We start from the raw sequence: 19,483 nt of genomic DNA, 5'->3' as shown, positions 1-19,483 counted from the left end.
ACTAGGCCCTCTTTTAAACCAAGGACCCCACTTTGGCCTTTTGAGGATACCTTTTGCTAAACGTCTCCTGGGACTGACTCCATCTGCAGCAGGGTCTCTGGATCTTACCTCTCAGGTGCCTTGCCACCCCATGGCCAGAGACTTGTTCACCCTGCGACCCCTTTGCAAAAGCAGCACAAGTGGCCCAGACTCACTGCCCAGAAGGGGGAGCAGAATCTGTCCTGACCCAAAGAAAAAAAGATCGCCCACACATCCCCCACCCCGCTCAGCCCCAAGCCTTGGCAATCAGCAATAATTTCATAGGAACACACCAAAAGACTTGCCGCATTCCTCTGTGTCTCTCACACTTCACTATTCACGAAAGGTCACGGTGCAGCTTCATTGCCAAGAATGTCTTTATCACATTTGCTGCTAAAATGTTTTTAAAGCAGTTTTTTAAATGGTTCAGTTCTTTGGGCTTTAATGCTCAGATTTTGGCCCCAGAAATTTATTTGTGCTTTCCAGGTAAGGAGTCTGGGACTATCTGCCTTTTGCTTCATACAATGACAGTTCCTTAAGTTGCTCACAAGCAAACGGTGTGTTAAGAAATGTTAGGGGGGGGGGCCTTAGCAGAGGCCTCATGAGTTTCTCCTCAATATGTCAAGCCCACCATCTTCCAGCATCAGTCATGGTTAACCTGGTGCCCTCCAGAGGTTTTGGACTACCATTCCCCCCAGTCCCAGCCAGCAAAGCCATATGCTCTGAGAATGATGGGCATTGTAGTCCAACTGAAGCAACAGGGGGGCACCAGGCAAGAAAAGGCACTTTGGCTCAGCCTTGGCCCTTTCCTTCTCTCCTTCCTGGAGCCCATCTCCACCAGGGACTTTTCAGACAGGGTTTCCTCCTCCTCCCCCCCCCCCTGCGGCTTGTGGGAGGGTTTCCCCATCCAAACTGGCTGTGAGCATTTCCCCTTGAAAAGGCTCGTTCTTTCATTGCTCAGAATGCTAATCCATGACCTCTTAGTATCTCAGCCAATCAGGAAAGAGGGAAGGGGCCGGCCTCTGAATGATCTGCCTGCCACAACAGGCTGCCTTATTCTGAGCCAGCGCATGAGTGTTTTCAGGGCTATGTCTCAAAGTGCGTCTTTGTTATGTACTGAGTTGAATAGGATCCAAAATGCAGCAGTCTGATTGGTCCTAGAATGATAGGATCCAAAATGCAGCAGTCTGATTGGTCCTAGGACAATGCAGCAGTATGATTGGTCTGCAGGAGATGGAAGTGAATCCACAACCTGATTGGCCTACAGGAGAATTCCGGAATTAGCCTATCACGTGCAGCCCATTGTGTAAATAATGTATATAAAGCAGATACTTTGGGGAAACTTCCATTCCTCCTCACCACTATGAGCTGAATAAAGAGCCTGAAATCCACTCTCGACTCTGAGTATATTTCAGTCTTCATGTGAGAGGGCACAAACTGGCTTTTTGGCAACAGGGTGCAGAGGTCTGTCCTGTCCTGGGCTCTTGCTTCTCTCTCTTTTTAAAATGAAAATAATTTTCCTCACCACGAGCCCCTCCAAGTCCAAGACAGCAACAGAGGAAAGGAGAAAGAGCTAATCTGGTGCAGCTGGGGATTTTGCCCCCTGACAGTCTTTAAAAAATATTATTGCACTCTTTCACTCCCCTCACATCTGCACAGCATCTCCTTGGCTTCACCCACCTCCAGTCCTCCTCCCCCTCACAGCCGACAGCTGCTGCTAACAGGGGGGCGTGGGGGGGGGCTTGCCCTGGAGTCGGCAACAGCCTGCACCAACACACTGCACAGCACCCCCTCCCCAAGATCACACCCACTTCTTCCATCTCACGTTCCTCCTGGGAGGGTGCTCCCAGACTCCACTGAGCTGTGCAGAAGGACTGGAAACCACCCATCTCCTACTTGCTTCCCAATTTGCACCCAAAATGTCTGAAGTGAAAAGGGAGAAGCGGGCGGCTTCCAGGTGGGCAGGTTTTTGGCAGTGTCCACATGACAACACGGGTACCAAAATGCCAGTCTCTTTCCTCACCTCCTACGCAATCTAGAATTTCCCCTTCTGGGGGAAATTGCATTTACAAAAACCAAAATTCTTGCCAACCCTGGAAGCATCTCCGCTTAATAAAATTAGCTCATGACGGCAGACCCTTCTTTCTGCAGGAGACAACCCCCTGCTCCGGAAGAGCTGCTGCCTGTTGGCCTTCTAGGTGGACAATAATCTGACCAAATATACAGCAGCATGAAATGTCCATTGAGTCTTCTTTCCTCACTCATTTTCCATCACCTTTCCATGTCTGGGGACTTGCCTAAGATATTTGCTGCCTCAAGGAGCTGCAGCACTTAGGACTAACACAGCCCTTGTGAACCTGGCATCCTCCCAATGTATTGGATTACAACTCCCATCAGCCCCGCCATGATACAGCCTTGCTGTCTCGGGCTGATGGGAGTTGTAGTCCAATGACTTCTGGAGGGCACCAGGTTGGAGAAGACTGAGCCAAGAGGTGTGCTCAAGTTTCCTGTGGAGGATGCTGGGATGTTTCTATCACTGCTGATGCCTCTAAAATCACCATCCTGCCTTGTGCAGCCTGCCTTGTCCTCTTTGCTCCTCTTGCTGTCTGGAGGCCAAGGGAGGCACCATCCCTTTTGCCCTGTCCACCTTGACTTGGGCGTTGCCTCTTTGTAAAAATCCATTTGCCCCTCTCCTCCAGTTTGCTGCAGGCTGCCCTGGCAGCGATTCCCCACCTGTTGTAGGTCCATGTGCAGCCTGTGGCTCTCATCACCTGCATTTATGTGACGGAGAAACATCTGGAAAGCATCCGGAGTGCAAGAGGGGCAGAGTTGGTCCCCCATCCAAGCCCGGAATCCGATTTCACAACCGTCTGATGAGAGTGACGTGCAAGGAAACAGGCTCCACGTCCCCTTCACAATCAAGGGAAGGCTTGACGTTCATAAAACACAATAGACTGTGTTGTCACTTGACTTGTCCTTGCCCCGGGGCTGTCCATGAAGGGAGCTTGCCAGGAAGGCGAGGAGGAGGAGGCATCATGAAACCCACCTCAGGGCAGGGGTGGTGGAAACAACCAGACCAAAATGACGGCCATCCTTTCCTCCATAAGAAGAAGAGAAGAAGAGGAGTTTGGATTTGATATCCCACTTTATCACTACCCGAAGGAGTCTCAAAGTGGCTAACATTCTCCTTTCCCTTCCTCCCCACAACAAACACTCTGTGAGGTGAGTGAGGCTGAGAGACTTCAAGAATTGTGACTAGCCCAAGGTCACCCAGCAGCTGCATGTGGAGGAGCGGAGACGCGAACCCTGTTCACCAGATTACGAGTCCACCGCTCTTAACCACTATACCACACTGGTTTCTCTCTTCCCAGTCCTCATGCTGGGTGGTACAGGACAGGTGCTTCCTCTGAATGCTTTGCCTAATGGTACAGTTGGCCCTAGATAAAATCTTCAACCCAGTTTTTCTTTTCTTTTTTGGCATCCTTAATCATCTGCTTGCCTTTCTTTGGTTAACGTGTGCATTGCTTTTTGTTTTCTCACTTTGGCAAGGTCGTACTGCAAATCGGAGCAGGGCAGCTTGACACTTTCATTTGAACCCATAATGCTCTTGGCACAGTGTTGCTGTAGGACTTGCCAATCAGAAGGTCGGTGATTCAAATCCTCGCAATGGGGTGAGCTCCCGTTGCTCGGTCCCAGCTCCTGCCAACCTAGCAGTTCGAAAGCACGTCAAAGTGCAAGTAGATAAATAGGTACCGTTCTGGTGGGAAGGTAAACAGCATTTCCGTGCGCTGCTCTGGTTCTCCAGAAGTGGCTTAGTCATGCTGGCCACATGACCCGGAAGCTGTCTGTGGACAAATGCGGGCTCCTCGGCCTATAGAGCGAGATGAGCGCTGCAACCCCAGAGTCGTCTGTGACTGGACCTAACGGTCAGGGGTACCTTTACCTTTAAGCAGAAGGATGTTGCATGGGAATTAAAATGGCAGCTTCCACACCCAGATGCTTGACATGGGGGGTAGGGCAGGTGTCAACTCAGCGGGATCCCTGTTGTGGCCCTGCCAGCCATTCAAAGGTGCTGTGTGCCAAAGTTGGGCCTGGATGGCAGCCCATTGAGGGACTTCCATGAACCACTTACTTTTGCCATCACTCTATGGCAGCAGAAACTGCTGGCAGGACCTGGCTGGAGAGTCATCAGTCGTATGGGTGGCTCCACAGCAACATTTATTATCTGTCAGCAGTAGACGTCCAGCAACAGCATCTCTGACTGATTTTTCTTCTGTATCTTCTTGGATGTCTAGTGGGCAGGCAAGGCTGGGCATCCCAAAAAGTGACTGGCAGAATGCACCCTCAGCCAAAAAGACAGAGATAATTGTCAGGAAAAGACCCTGATGTTGGGAAAGATTGAGGGCACAAGGAGAAGGGGACGACAGAGGATGAGATGGCGGGACAGTGTTCTCGAAGCTACGAACATGAGTTTGACCCAGCTGTGGGAGGCAGTGGAAGACAGGAGTGCCTGGCGTGCTCTGGTCCAGGGGGTCACGAAGAGTCAGACACGACTGAATGACTAAACAACAAATTGTCAGGAGGGGAGTAGCGGGCACTGAATCTGCATCAGAGCTCCAAACTGGGAGCACGGCAAGAGGGCGGGCTGGAGCCACACACATGGCACAAGCTTCCTGCCTCTTTATGAGGGCGCTTTGGAAATGCGAGAGGCCTTCCTGTTGCCAAAAGACAGAGTTGCGACGCAAAGGCTTGCAGGCCCCGCAGCTCAGTTGCAGCCGTGTTCACACCATTTTATCAGCCAAGCATGGCTGAGGGAGCAGGTGGCGCCATTTCCTCCCACAATCTGCTTCTCTGCTTTCCCATTCAGGGACATACTGGGATCCCTTTATATCTTTCCTTTCCCTCTCCTACTTCTGGGGGCTGTTTCAAAGCAGCCCCCCCCCCCACGAGGAGACCCACGGAAGGCTGATAGTCAGAAGTTATTTGTCGCATGCTGGGCATTGTTACGGCACTGCCATGAGGAAGCCACAACCGCGGATTATGCAGATTCGAGGAGGATATCAGACTATCATTGGAGATTAACTAGGACAGCCTTCCCCAACATGGTGCCCGCCAGATGTTCTGGGTTACAACTCCCATCAGTGACACCCAGCACAGCCATATGATGTTGGGGCTCATGGGGGGCACCTGGTTGGTGAAGGCTGATATACATGGGAAAACTGGTACAGACTCCTGGAAGGCACTACCATGTTGGGAAAATGCTAGTTCAAAAAGCAGTATGAATGAACAAGGAGGCTTGTTCGCTGTTGCTGCTGCTGCTGCTACAGTACACCCATAGCAGGGCTAGCAGTTTCCAGCGGTGGGGAAGATTTTGGTAGAACATTAGGAAAGGTTTATTGATAGTAAGCACTGTTTAGCAACCAATGGCACCGATTCCTGAAGCCCTTCCTCTCTGACTGCCTGAATTAAAAAAAGCACTAGGTTTGATTCACTCGCTAGCCAAAAGAGCCCCCAGCAGTGTTTAAAACTGAAATATATGCAGCATTTTCAAAATGTGCAAGATATAGGTTGCTAGACTTTTAAATATCCCAGGATTAACAACTCACAATGTGCTCCCCCGCCTTCACCCCTCTCATAGTAAATAGCCCACAAATTTAAGTAAGTTTAAATGCTTTACTTACAACAATCAGAGGTCTCACTCATGTATTGCTCAATGCTACAGCAAAAGCAACACAGGTAAAAACTTATTCAGTACAAAATACAAAAGTATCTTCAAATATGAAGTCTGGGCATGGAGTTGATCTGGACATGCATCTGGTCAGTTACATGGTTCAGAAAGGAGAGAGAGAGAGAGAGAGAGAGAGAGAGAGAGAGAGAGAGAGAGGAACAGGAAACAAGCCTTACTTCCTCCCTACATTTGCCCTGTGGAGCAGCTTGGCAGGTTCCGCTCAGAGCCTACCTACCCTTGAGGCAAGGTGAGACAACTGCCTCAGGCAGCAGGATCCACAGGCGCAGCAGATCCTGATGTAGATATTCACACACACCCCTTCCTGATGTAGGTTTTCATTCACCCCCTCTTCCATGGTGGGGACAGAGCACAATTTTGTGGTTCACCTCAGGTGCCAAAATGCCAAGAGCCAGCCCTGTTTCCTCTCAAATCTACATGTCTGCATGTGCAATTTGGGGATCCCATATGGGCCACCCCCCCATAAGCCCCAGCATTTCTTCCCCAGCATCACCTCTTCCTTCCCCACAACATCAGCATCTCTTGTGGGGAGCATTTGGTGACGTGCCTTTTGATTCATTCCTTTTTGGGGAATTATGCTGAAATAACTCATGGGAGGATGTTTGGATATTCCATTGTTTTTCAATATGGCGCCCTGCCCATATCTGCGTGGAGGTTTTTCAGCAGGATCTTAACACTTCCGAACAGATGTATTTTTAGGGGGAGGGAGCGCTGACTTGGAGAAAAATAATAATAATATGGAGAGGGCTGACTGTTTTTAATTGCAGCTGTCAAACGTGTCAACATGGAGATTGAAGAAGATAATCTTTGCGACCCCAGAACACTCAGAGGCAAGAATGTTACCCATCAGCCTTCAGTGAATTCTGTATTATCTGCTCAAAGCAAAATGCATGTTTTTATGAATTGGGCCACAGGGATGTGGAGTGGGAAGAGATTCGGGCCAGGGGGGTTTAGGAATATGGGGACTGGGGTGAACGGGGTAGCATGCTGCCTGGAGCCCACCTCCCCCCCTTTATTTCTTGCTGGCATCCATTTGTCTCAAGAGACAATGAAGTGTGCCTCCAGGAATGAAGTCAATCTGCTGCATTAGCAGCATTGAAGTAGCCTCCCCTGGGCGCAAACCTGGGCAGTGTGTATGGAGGTCCTGGGCAAGACCCTCCCTGGCCTCACTGATGTGGCCCAAAGGAAAGCAGAGCAATGTGTTTGGCGCCAGATTGACTGTAGGAGTTGCCAGAAGGAGGCACAAGGTGTCATTCAACCACATTAGGGAATCCACTTGGATTTATGTAGGGTTTGCTCCTTAGACTTTTCTTCTCCTGAAGATATCTTACACGGCAGCAGAGGTTTCGGATCAGAGTTTTCCTTCTCTTTGATGGGCTACCTTGCCATGTGGATGTGTCCCATCTGCCCCTCACTTCCCTCTACACGCAGCAGTTCTCAACCTGTGGGTCCCCAGATGTTGTTGGACTACAACTCCCATCATCCCTGAGCTCTGGCCTTGCTAGCTAGGGGTGATTGGAGTTGTAGTTCAACAACATCTGGGGACCCACAGGTTGAGAAAGGCTGCTCTACAGCACATGCAGAAACCTTCTTCTTGACCATTGAACCCACTCTTGGTCTCATTCGCTCAATCCACCAGAGCCCATCTTCACATGCAGAGGAGGTCCCTAACGCACCAAGGGTTTGAGACTCATCAGGCGCTGTTGCCTGCTGACAGCTTCCAGGAGCCACAGGTGAGAACTGAGTGCAGGGGGGGGACCAAAGGTGAACAAGCTACCCCAGAAGGAGCATAACGTGTCCCCCTTTCATTATTCAGGTAGGTAGCTGTGTTGGTCTGACGCAGTTGAAATCAATAAAAAAAATGTCCAGTAGCATCTTAGAGACCAACTAAGTATGTTCTGGATATAAGCTTTTGTGTGTATGCACAGTTATTGTCTCCTGAGTGGTATCTGAAGGAGAGTGCATACCCAGAACATACTTAGTTGGTCTCCAAGGTGCTACTGGACAATTGTTTTATTTATTTCCCCTTTCATTGGTTAACAATAATAGCCAGGTGTAGCTTATTGGAGAACGCAAGCATGAAACAGATACAGTACTGCCGAGAAAACTTATTAGGGAAGATACAATCAAGTTTCTTGTAGCACCTTAAAGGCTGAGAAATGAATTCTAGCAGAAGCAACTGATGATGATGATGATATCACCAACTACGTGAGATACTTAAACTTGATAAAAGAAATGGCTTTGCAACGGAACCCTCCAGACTGGAAAAAGAACAGATCAACTCCAAAGGGAAAACTCTCTCTAAAATGTACCAACTCCTCCTTGACTGGGAAGTCAAGGAGGAGGAGGTAAAATCAGTAATGGTTAAATGGGCTCAAGACTTTGGTTACAACATTGCCATGGATGCCTGGGAAAAACTATGGAAGGTAGATATGAAGTTCACCGCATGTTATGCTTTGAAAGAAAATTTTATGAAGATGCAATTCCGCTGGTACCTAATGCCATTAAAACTATCTAAAACGTATTAAAAATACCTCTAGTAAATGTTGGAGATATGGGGTAGCAGAAGGTTCAGTGCTACATATGTGGTGGAACTGTAAGAAAACAAAGGAATTTTGGGAGGTAATCTATAACAAGCTTTCAAAGATGGAAGCCTTCCTCCTGGGGATACTAGGTACAGACATACCTAAAAAAACGAGAGAAATATTCTTGTACACTACAGTAGCTGCAAGAATATTAATCGCTACAAATTGGAAAGGGAAAAAAAATCCCAACTAAACTGAAGTGGCAAAGTAAATTATTGGAATACGCCGAGTTGGCCAAAATGACAGGGAAACTGAGAGGTCATAGTGAAAAAACATTTATTAAAGAATGGGACATGTACAAAAAATACCTTAAGGAACATTGTAATAATATGATGTCAATGGCAGGCCTTGAATGACTTCTGTGATATCGTGGATGTTTATAGGAGAATAAGTCATTAATGAAAATTAATTAAGGAAATGGATAGTGCGTTAGATGAAATAAGTGGTAGATGCATGGTGGGGTGACGGGAAGTCGTTATTAATGCAAGAAGAATTTACTGTGATTTGATGTATCATTTACTACTGTTTTTTCCCCCGGGATGAATTTCTGTTCACTGTTTCTTTTAATTTCAATAAAGCTTTAAGAAAAATAAAAAAGAAACAACTGATGCATTCAGTGTTATCCTGAGATGCTGTTTGTGTGTGGTTTGGGAGAGGAGAATACAAATAGTCAGCGCAGGAGGACATGAAATTCTGAAAATTGCAGATGGTGATAGTCTTTGGCTCCACAATTGTGGGGCCACCACCGAAAAGGCCCCATTGCAGGCAGACACAACTGCAGAAGGACTGGGATCCCAAGCAGGCTCACTAGGGTGCAATGTCCTTGCCATACTCCAAACTGATGCACTGAGGCAGCCTTCCCCAACCCGGTGCCCTTCAAATGTGTTGGATTACAGCTCCTGTCTGTCCTAGCTGACACTGCCGCTAGGAGTGGCAGTTACAGTCACGGGAACACAGGAAGCTGCCTTCTGTGGAGTCAGACCATTGAGCCAATTAGCTCAGTATATGGTCTACACTGACTGGCAGCAGCACTCTAGGGCAGGATTGCCAACTTGAATAAAATATTGAGGGGGGAGGTAAGCCCCATCCTGCATAATCAATCACATGACACGGTGCGCACAGACCATTTGAATGGCAATGCCCCTCAACTTTGGGGGGGGGGGGGCTGGCCCCCTAGGAGTTGGCTGCTATGCTCCAAGGTTTCAAGCAGGAGACTCTCAACTATACAGTGGTACCTTAGGCTACATATGCTTCAGGTTACATATGCTTCAGGTTACAGACTCCGCTAACCCAGAAATACTACCTCAGGTTAAGAACTTTGCTCCAGGATGAGAACATAAATCGTGCTCCGGCAGCAGGAGGGCCCATTAGCTAAAGTGGTCTTCAGGTTAAGAACAGTTTCAGGTTAAGAACAGACCTCCGGAACGAATTAAGTACTTAACCCGAGGTACCACTGTATATGGAGATGCCAGGGAATGAGACTGGAGTCTTCTCCATGAAAAACAGGTGCTCTGCTACCACAGTGCTATGGTCCTTCCGCTGAGGGAGGCCGTTTTGTGTTGTGGGCTGTCAGATGTTCACACACCAAAGCAACATTCAAAGTAAACAAACCATGCTGCTCTCCTCTGCAGACCAAATTGCTGCACAACTCTAGATGCTGATTCTAGACCAGATCTAGCCTATGTCGGACATGCTTTTTACTATGTTATTACAATGTTTTATCATCAATGTTTTGTAATGTGTTTCTAATGTTGTACACCACCCTGAGGTCTTTTGATAAAGGGTGGTATATAAATTGAAGCAGAGACATCACCTTGCCAACAAAGGTCTGTAGAGTAAAAGCTATGGTTTTCCCAGTAGTGATGTATGGAAGTGAAAGCTGGACCATAAAGAAGGCTGATCACCGAAGAATTGGTGCTTTTGAATTATGGTGCTGGAGGAGACTCTTGAGAGTCCCATGGACTGCAAGAAGATCAAACCTCTCCATTCTTAAGCAAATCAGCCCTGAGTGCTCACTGGAAGGACAGATCCTGAAGCTGAGGCTCCAATACTTTGGCCACCTCATGAGAAGAGAAGACTCCCTGGAAAAGACCCTGATGTTGCGAAAATGGAGGGCACAAGGAGAAGGGGACGACAGAGGATGAGATGGTTGGATAGTGTTCTCGAAGAGACCAGCATGAGTTTGGCCAAACTGCGGGAGGCAGTGGGAGACAGAAGTGCGTGGTGTGCTCTGGTCCATGGGGTCACGAAGAGTTGGACACGACTAAACGACTAAACAACAACAAATAAATTGAAACAGCAACAACAATGCTGCTTTCTGTTTAGGATGCCACAAGTGTCCTAGCTAAGGAAGTCCCTCTGTTGACACCTGCAGGGAGTGTTTAGAAGGAAAAGCAGGTTAGCACGTGCACACACACAAGAATAGCCTTCCAGTCACAAATCACATATTTTACCATTGTAACTGAATTAATAACAGCAAACTCTGAAGGTCCCAAAGAGGGAATTTGGGAGTGGGGACTGCTCTAACAATATTTAAGTAAGTAAGTAAGGTAAGGCTGCTTGGGTTGCAGCCCTTCTGCCTTCCTCCTCAGCCACCCAGCGAGTTTCTTCATCCACGCAGGCGAGGCGCTTCCCTGCTTGACCCCTAGAGGGCTTTCTGGGATGCGTTCCTCGAGGTCTCCAGCCATGGTTGGGCTGAGTATTGACGATGGCCAGGAGTGAGCTTCGCCTGCGACTTTGCAAAATTGAGGGCACAGAGGCTCTTCCAGGCAACCTGCTTAACCATCCTGATTACCCCACCCCCCAAAAAAAAGTTCCACGGAGTTATAGGACATTGGCTGACTTTTCAGTAAGACCACTTTTATTTTCTTTTTTAAATGCAGTTAATAAAAACTTTAAAAAGAAGAACCCATGGAATAAAGTTTGGTCTAGTGTTGTTTGTAGAGCAATATATTTACCCAGCAATTTAAAAACACCTCCTATTTTGTGTTGATTGATTAATCATAGAACTGTAAAGTTGGAAGTCATCTGGTTCATGCAGGAATCTCAACTAGATCATACATGACAAATGGACATCCAACATCTGCTTAAAACCCCCCAAGGAAGGAGAGCCCACCAACTCTTGTGGGAGTCTGTTCCACTGTCAAACAGCTCTTACTCTCAGAACGTTATTTCTGATGTTCAGTCAGAATCTGCTTTCTTGTAACTTCAAGCCATTGGTTTGACTCCTATCCTCCAGAGCAGGAGAAAACAAGCTTGCTCCATCCTTTAGCTATTTGAATATGGCTATCCTAACGGTCAGGGGTCCCTTTACCTTTTTATCCTATCTCCTCTCAGTCGCCTCTATACTTTTTCTTTTTGAGTTATGTTTTGAACTCAACTCTAGAGGCCAGCTATTTCCCTCTTACTGGGGTCCATAGGAAGGGAAAGTAATGTTACTGGGAAATTAGGAGGGGGGGGGTGAGAGACAAATTTCAAAAGGAGAAAAACAGAGAAAAAGCTGCCCCTCCTAGGAATGGAATGCAAGCAAGTCTATTTAGTCCAGTGGCCAGCAAGATGCCCCAAACAAGAAACCAACAAGCTGCATAATGATGATGATGATGATGATGATGATAATGATAATGATAATGATAATAATAATAATAATAATAATAATAATTTTATTTATACCCTGCCCTTCCCGGTTCAAAAACCGGGCTCAGGGCGGCTAACAACAAAATTAAAACACTTTAAAACACTTAATTTTAAAAGCAGCATAAAATACAGTATAAAAACATGAATAATAATAAAATTCAAAAATCAATTAGATAATCCCCAGGGCTAGCTGGCTGAATTGGTCCTACTTGGGCCAACAGGAGGCCAGGGGAGAATTCTGCAAGAGTACTGTGCCTAGCTATGATTTCCTAGCAACTGGTGTCCAGAGGTAAACTGTCTTCAAAAGTGGAAGCAGAACAGAGCCACTGTGGCTGGGAGCTGATAGCTCTTCCTGCATGAATTTGTCTCATCGTCTTCTAAAGCCATTCAAGCTGGCAGCTGCCATTGCCTCCTCTAGGAGCAAGTCCCATCGTTTAACAGCCCAGCTTAGAGTGTGGCAAGGCCTGAGTTTGACTCCCACTCAAGCCATGAAACTTACCTTGGGCCAGTTGATATCCCTTCACCCAGCCTACCTCACAGGGGTATTGTGAGGATAAAATGGGTGATGAAGTATCAGCGCAAAATAGAATTCATAAAATGCTAGTGTTACTTGGTGACCGTGGGCAATGGCAGTTCCGTGGGTGAAGAGAAGAAGGGCACACACATTTACCTGGAGAGTAAGTCCCACAAATTGTAATGGGGCTTTGTCCTAAGTAAACATGCACAGGATTGTGCTGTTAGGGTTAGGGCTTTTTTATTTTTATTTTTAAAGATGCTTTGTGCAAACCATCCTTGTGGGGACAGATGTCTGCATTGCGTTTGTACACACTTGTGAACTGCACTTGTTTGCCCAGCACCTATCCATGTTCCAGCCGTGGTTTTGCTGGAATTAACCTGCCTCCCATGTGGGGCTCTGAGAGCCTGGCGTGTTGGCCGTGTTACTTGTTTCTAAATCTCTGACGGGGGAAGGACAAGCGAGCAAGCGAGAGTCAGCACACTCCCAACCGTTTGGCCAAAGGTGACCTGAATCCTGGCCTCCTCCCAGTGAGGCCTGGGGTCTGGATCCTACCACATCTCGGCTCTCTCGCCTTCTCTGTTTCCTCCTTGAGGGTTTTCCTGTTGAAAGTTGATTTACCGATATAAATCAAATGGCAATATTTACTGCAAAATACATGACTGGGGGAAAAAAGAATATTATTTCCTAGAGGTGCTTTCTAATCGCTCTTCATCTTGGGAAGAAACACATTAACATGGTGATATGCCTCTTCCTTCTATCGCACAATTTAATTTCTTTTTTTTAAAAAAAAAAATCTACATCCTGCCAAGGGGCGAGGGGAATTCTCCTCCGACACCTGCTCTTCAGCGTTACTCTCTCGCGCTGACACTAAGCTCCAGGGCGGGGATTTGCACCACCACTCGAGTGCTTAATTAGTTGTCTATGAACTTTCGCCTTAATTAGTTGTCATTGCAAAGTTCAGGCTTCTCAGACCTTGCACTGCAACATGAACCAGGGATTCAAGCTTCTGAGTTTACAGGTAACCAGAATCAACATTTTGGACTGTATCCAATGAGGGGCTGAAAGTGCTCCTGCAATGTAGGCAACCCAATTTTTCAGATCCCCAACAACCCGCTTCAGCTTTCTGCAAATATTCTGTGCTGTACTAGATTGTCTCCCAAATCTCAGGGTCAGATTTTGGAAGGGTACAGTGGAGCAAGAGAACCAGTGAAAATTGGGTGCTGTGAATTGTGCAAGAGTAAAAGCTTTCCACTAGTGCAGTTGTTATTGGTCAAAGCTTTAAAACAACACAACATTTACAAACTGTTCAGAGTCCCACCAAAATTATAAAAATAATAATGGTGGCTTTTCTGAGCCCCTGCCCATCCAAAGCAGCTGACAATCAAGAACTACGAGAGATGGAAAGTCCTACTACAGTCATGCCTCTTGTTACGTTCGGTTCAGGTTACATCTTTTCAGGTTGCGTCCCGCGGCAACCTGGAAGTACCAGAAAGGGTTACTTCCGGGTTTCGTCGCTTGCGCATGCGCAGACATACAAAATAACATCACGCGCGTGCGCAGACGCGGGTTGATTTCCTTTCAGGTTGCGAACGAGGCTCCGGAATGGATCCTGTTCGCAACCAGAGGTACCACTGTAATGCAATAAAAACCCAAAACATTAAACTACAGAAAACAGGAACACTGACTGCACCTTAAAAAGAAAAAAGAGCCAGAAACACAACAGCAAACCCATAATTCACCCACCAGCCAGCTAATAGACATCCTACCTAGAAGATCAATGGAAAAAGAGAGGGGTCTTCTTCAGGGCCTTCCAAAAAGCCAGCAGTGTAGAAATTTGATGCCAGTTCAGTGGAAAGGAATTCCATACATGGGGGGTCATCATGGAGATTTTTATTTTGCAATGCCCTCATAAAGGAGGACAGATTACAGATTGGAAACAGGGAATGACAAAGAGGTGGGGGAGGGGGGCTATGGCTAGCTGGGGAGTTCATGGCAGAAGTCATAGCTGGACTGGAGACTCCTTGGTTCATGGAGCAGCCCAAGAACTCCTCTGGAATGTCTGAGAACAAACCAGTCCTGATGCAGAGGCGCATGTGATGTCAAGACCTTGTGTGGTCCTTCAGCTGAGTTCAGACACACAGTTCTGTTATCATGGGGAAGGAAGGCAACCCCTTAGAGGTGTGTATTTTGGGTGCCATTGAAGGTTTCAGAGGGAGAGGGAGCTGGACCGCTCTGAGCGACAAAGAGCGCGATCTGGCGGGCTGGTCTTCTGCACATCCTCCTGGTGGAAATGAGGCTTGTGCAGGAGAACCTCCCTGTGGCTTATGTCCAACATGAAGCTGTGAGGGCTGGGCAGATGCATTTCAATGTTCCATCTCAGGCATCAAAATGTTTTAGGCCAGCCCTGCCCACCTGGCCTGTGCCCGTTTTGCCGATGGACACGGCGCAACCCTCGAAAGAAGAGAGGCAGTGTGCTGTGTGGGGCTGTTTCCGTCCGGTGTGAATGTTATTCCTGCTGGACTCAGCTTGAATCCCCACGCCACTCTTTTAACTTCTCGCTCTCCCATGCAAGGTAGTCAAGAAGATTTATGGCACTGCCTTCCATGAGAGATATTTTTTTCCTTAAAAGAGGCATTTCCCTGCAATGCACATCTATTCATCTTCTAGCTATAACTGGCCGCCTCTTGATAACCATCGCTTAACCCATGAGTGGAGTCTCCGGGGATGAATTTGTATCTGTCGAATTAGACCAAATGTTTCAATAAAGCTCATGTAGACTTTATGCGTGCAGCATGCTATAAAATAAAACCCAAGAAGACCCGTCCAAAGAGGAGGCCTAAGGACATCAGAAGAGCCCAGCAACCTCCCCCTCCTTCTCACAATGGCCACCCGATGCAACCAGGAAGCCAACGAGCAGCAGGGAATCCAGGAAGCAGGAGGCTTCTCCTGCTGTTGCCCCCAGAAAATAGTATTCAGGGGTACACTGCCTCGGTTCATGGAGGGTCCATGTAGCCATCATGGCTAATAGACATTGATAGACCCATCCGTTGTCGATTTATCTGGGCCCCTTAGCTCCTCCACAACATAAGATTCACGCCAGTTAATAGCAGTCTGGGTGGGGAGGTTGTAAGGGATAAGGGCAGGGAGTAAATGTGACCTGGGACATAATACAGCTGATGATCGCTTTGTTTTGCATCAGTTCAATACTTAAAGGAAGACCATTTATTCTGCACTGAGTAGGAAGACAATCTGCTTTGATCCAGAGTGGTGAACATGTGGCTCTCCAGATGTTTCTGAGCTCCAGCTCTCTTCATCCCACATCGCTGGCCTTCCTGGCTGGGACTGATGAGAGTTCGAATCCAATGACACCTACAGCGCACTGGGTTTGCCAGCCTTAACTTGAATGGCTTGATCTCAACCAATTCAAACTTTATTTGTTTGATAGGGCAGGGGTGGATCTTAATTGGCCGGGATGAGCATTGAGGATATACTTCTGCTTGGAGCCATTCTCTTTGTCATTTGATGACCAGGGCAGCTTGCTTAAGAGAAACAGGATCAGGCCCGAGCAGCCCAGTATCACCATTCAGACAGAGGTCAGTCAGCTGCCTGGTGGGAAAGCAAGAGCCTTTCTGACTACTGCTGTTGCTGCCCCCAGCAACTGGAACTTAAGAGATAGACTGCGGCTGAGCATAGCAGCTCCATTCAGCCTCCCCTTCTGTCAAAGAGTGACAGCTTTTGCTAATTAATCTGTAAGTCATTTTACAATTTCAGCATCTCCGAAAAGGTGCTGCCTTGACACTTCCGTAATGCGCCAATGTACTTAACGGGGAGGAAATGTTTCACCAGCTGAAATGTTTAATCAAGCTTAATAAAAATGGGAGGTCCCGTGTTATCAACCACAAGCTTAAAAGAGAAGAAGGAGATTCTGGCATCTCTTGTGACACTCGCCCCGCCCCCGGTGTGCCTCCCAGGACAGCCTTCCCCAACTTGGCGCCCTTCGGATGTTGTTGGACTACAACTCCCAAGTTCCCTGGCCATGGACCATGCTGCCGTCTGCAGGGAATGAGTCCGACAGTCTCCACATTGCATCTATCTACCCCTGTTCTAGAGAGCAGCAAGCAACCTCTGCCCTCTCCACATCCACCTCCCGCCCGAAAAACAACATTTTAAAATCCTGTGTTGTTTTGAAGTCAGGGTGGGGTGCGCACACCCTTCCTGTTGACGGGTGCTGCTGCCTCAGGAACATGGCCTGCTCTCCAAGAAACTCTCCCATGGCCAGCCAAGGCCGCCAGAGGGGCGTCCGCCTGTCCGATGGGAGGGATCCAGCAGCCGAGCCCTTGCACAATGTGCTGCTGCCAAGTGAGATCACACACAGGCCATTAGCACATCAAATGCCGCAGGGCTGGCAGGGGAGCCTGGGAAAGGCTGGCCCGGAGCGGCATGGGTCCCCCGTCCAGAGTCGGGATCGGCTTACAGTTTTCGCCAGGCGATTGGACAGAGTCAAAGCTCTGCAAGTTTGCAGTCAAGCCTTTGAAGCGGATAATGTTTGGATAACGTTTCCTTTGGCCATTTATCTATGTTGCCGTCGCTGAGCAGGAACTGCAAACCATGTCCAAGCCAGACAGCCTTTCAAAGGTATCCAGGTGCTCCAAGGAAATATCTCCAAGCCTGGGCTCAACCTGGTTCCAATCCTGCATGCACTGTTGCACTCAGGGGAGAGGAATGGTCTTCTCTGCTTCTCTTTGATGACCAGCGCTTGCTGGACTAAGGGGGCTTGTTGCAATTCAAACATGGTGGCCTGGCAAGAATCCAGGGCCGGCTCTGCCATTCTACCAAGGAAGACAGTTGCTTCAGGCTGCAGGTGCTGGGGCTGGCCCTGAGGGCAGAGGAGGTGTGCTGCAGGAGGAGGGTGGAATCCAGATTCTGCTGCCACTCCCATTGTATGTGGTGGAACAAGGGGGCACTATTTTGTCCTTGGCCTCAAGGGGCAAAATACTGGTGGGGGCAGCCCTGAAAGAACCGGGGCAGAGTGGTGGATTCCCCCTCTGCTGCTTCCATATTTGATCATTTGTCCTTGGGCTGGTGGGGGGCGGGGCGGTGGCACATAAGTCCTAGTGAAAGTGCAGTAAAAAAGTAAAGGGACCCCGGACCATTAGGTCCAGTTGTGGCCGACTCTGGGGTTGCGGCGCTCATCTCACTTTATTGGCCGAGGGAGCTGGCGTACAGCTTCCGGGTCATGTGGGCAGCATGACTAAGCCGCTTCTGGCAAACCAGAGCAGTGCACGGAAACGCCATTTACCTTCCTGCCAGAGCAGTACCTATTTATCTACTTGCACTTTGATGTGCTTTTGAATTGCTAGGTTGGCAGGAGCAGGGACCGAGCAATGGGAGCTCACCTCGTCAGGGGGATTCGAACCTCCGACCTTCTGATCGGCAAGTCCTAGGCTCTGGGGTTTGTACTCCTTAGCCTAGTGGGAGATGCTTCCTTCTGAGCAGGGGTGCTCTGAGCAGGTTTAGGCTCTGGACCTCATGGTCCTCTTCAAATGGCTTACTTCAAAATGTGGCATATCAGCCCTGCTGCGCTTGGGGACCCTCCTGCTCCTGAATGGGGCCCTGGACCTTTTCTCCAAAGTGCAGTCCCTGAAAGGGGAACCATTCATGGGATAGCTGTGCTGATGACCTCTAGAATCTAGATCCTCTAAGATTCTAGAGTGAGGGAGATCTGTGCCCTCCAGATCTTGCTGGACTCTCAACATCCACCCTCTCCAACTGCTGGGGCTGCAGGCAGTTGGAGTCCACCAACAACTGGTGGGGGGGGAGGTCCCCCACTTTGCTTTCAAGCCACTGTCAAGTCAGCAAACCAAAAGGTGCCTTTGCCTGCCACAAAGGGCCAAGAGGCAGCTGGGACAACACTATTGATGGAGGGGGCATGGAGCTGCCAGACCCAGAGAGGCCTCTTCTACACCTTGGCCTGATTTCATGCAGGTGACAAAGGGGGAGGGGAAGAGAGACAAAGCCCCCCCCCTGCCTCTGGTCCCCAGCAGATTACCCATGGGGAAATGCAGCCCCGGGTGCAGGGCTGGAATTAGGTTTGATGAGGCCCTGAGCTCCTGAAGGTAATGGGGCCCTTTATATGTCCAGCTGTCCTTTGTCAACAACAAATTGTCACTGTTTTTGTGTGTTTAATATATGCTATATGGTAATTTATGGACCTAATAGGTATCTAAAGCCATTTGCAAATAATAATAATAATAATAATAATAATAATAATAATAATAATAATTTTTATTTATACCCTGCCCTCCCCGGCCAGAGCCAACACCAATCAAATCACAGTAAAAACATAATAGGGGGGAAAGAGAAAGGGGGGGGGGTCAGGAAAAGAAAAAAACCCAATTTAAAATACAGGTTAAAATGCAATTTTAAATGCAGCCTCATTTTAAGGTAGCTGATAACAAAATATGTATTTTATCAAAGTAATTGTTGGACTGAAAAACAATTAAGGAGAAATATATTAATGGTAATTTTTTTTTGGGGGGGGGGCAAGAGAGTGGGGCCCTAAGCTACTGCTTGTTTAGCTTATACATAAATCCGGCACTGCCCAGTTCTCCCTTGCCACTTCAGCCTGCTCCTTCCAACTTCAGATGCCAGGGATGGGGGGAAAGTGATGCCTTCTGCAGGCACAGCAGGTTTTCCGCTGCCAAGCGGTGCCCCTCTCCCCAACGCAGCAACAATAAGACAAAAGCAGCACTGGAAGGGGGAGGCACAGACCCTTTAATTCTCAACCCAAGGAAGCCTGCCAGGCACCCTTTTCCTTGAAAGCCCACAAGGTGCTCCCAGGGATGCTGCCAGCAGCAGGGGCAGCTGCTTCCGGTGCAGACGCTGCACAGCAAGGGTGGCGTCAAGGCGCCCACGGACAAGAACCTCCCTGGACCTGTTCCTCCTCTTCTTCACCATGGCCCCCTGCTCTGCTAGTTTGTACAT

The sequence above is a fragment of the Podarcis tiliguerta genome (assembly GCF_965153285.1).
Source record: "Podarcis tiliguerta genome assembly, chromosome: 14".
Taxonomy (NCBI): Eukaryota; Metazoa; Chordata; class Lepidosauria; order Squamata; family Lacertidae; genus Podarcis; species Podarcis tiliguerta.
The sequence above is the reverse complement of the archived record's forward strand: the minus strand, read 5'-3'. Positions refer to the sequence as shown.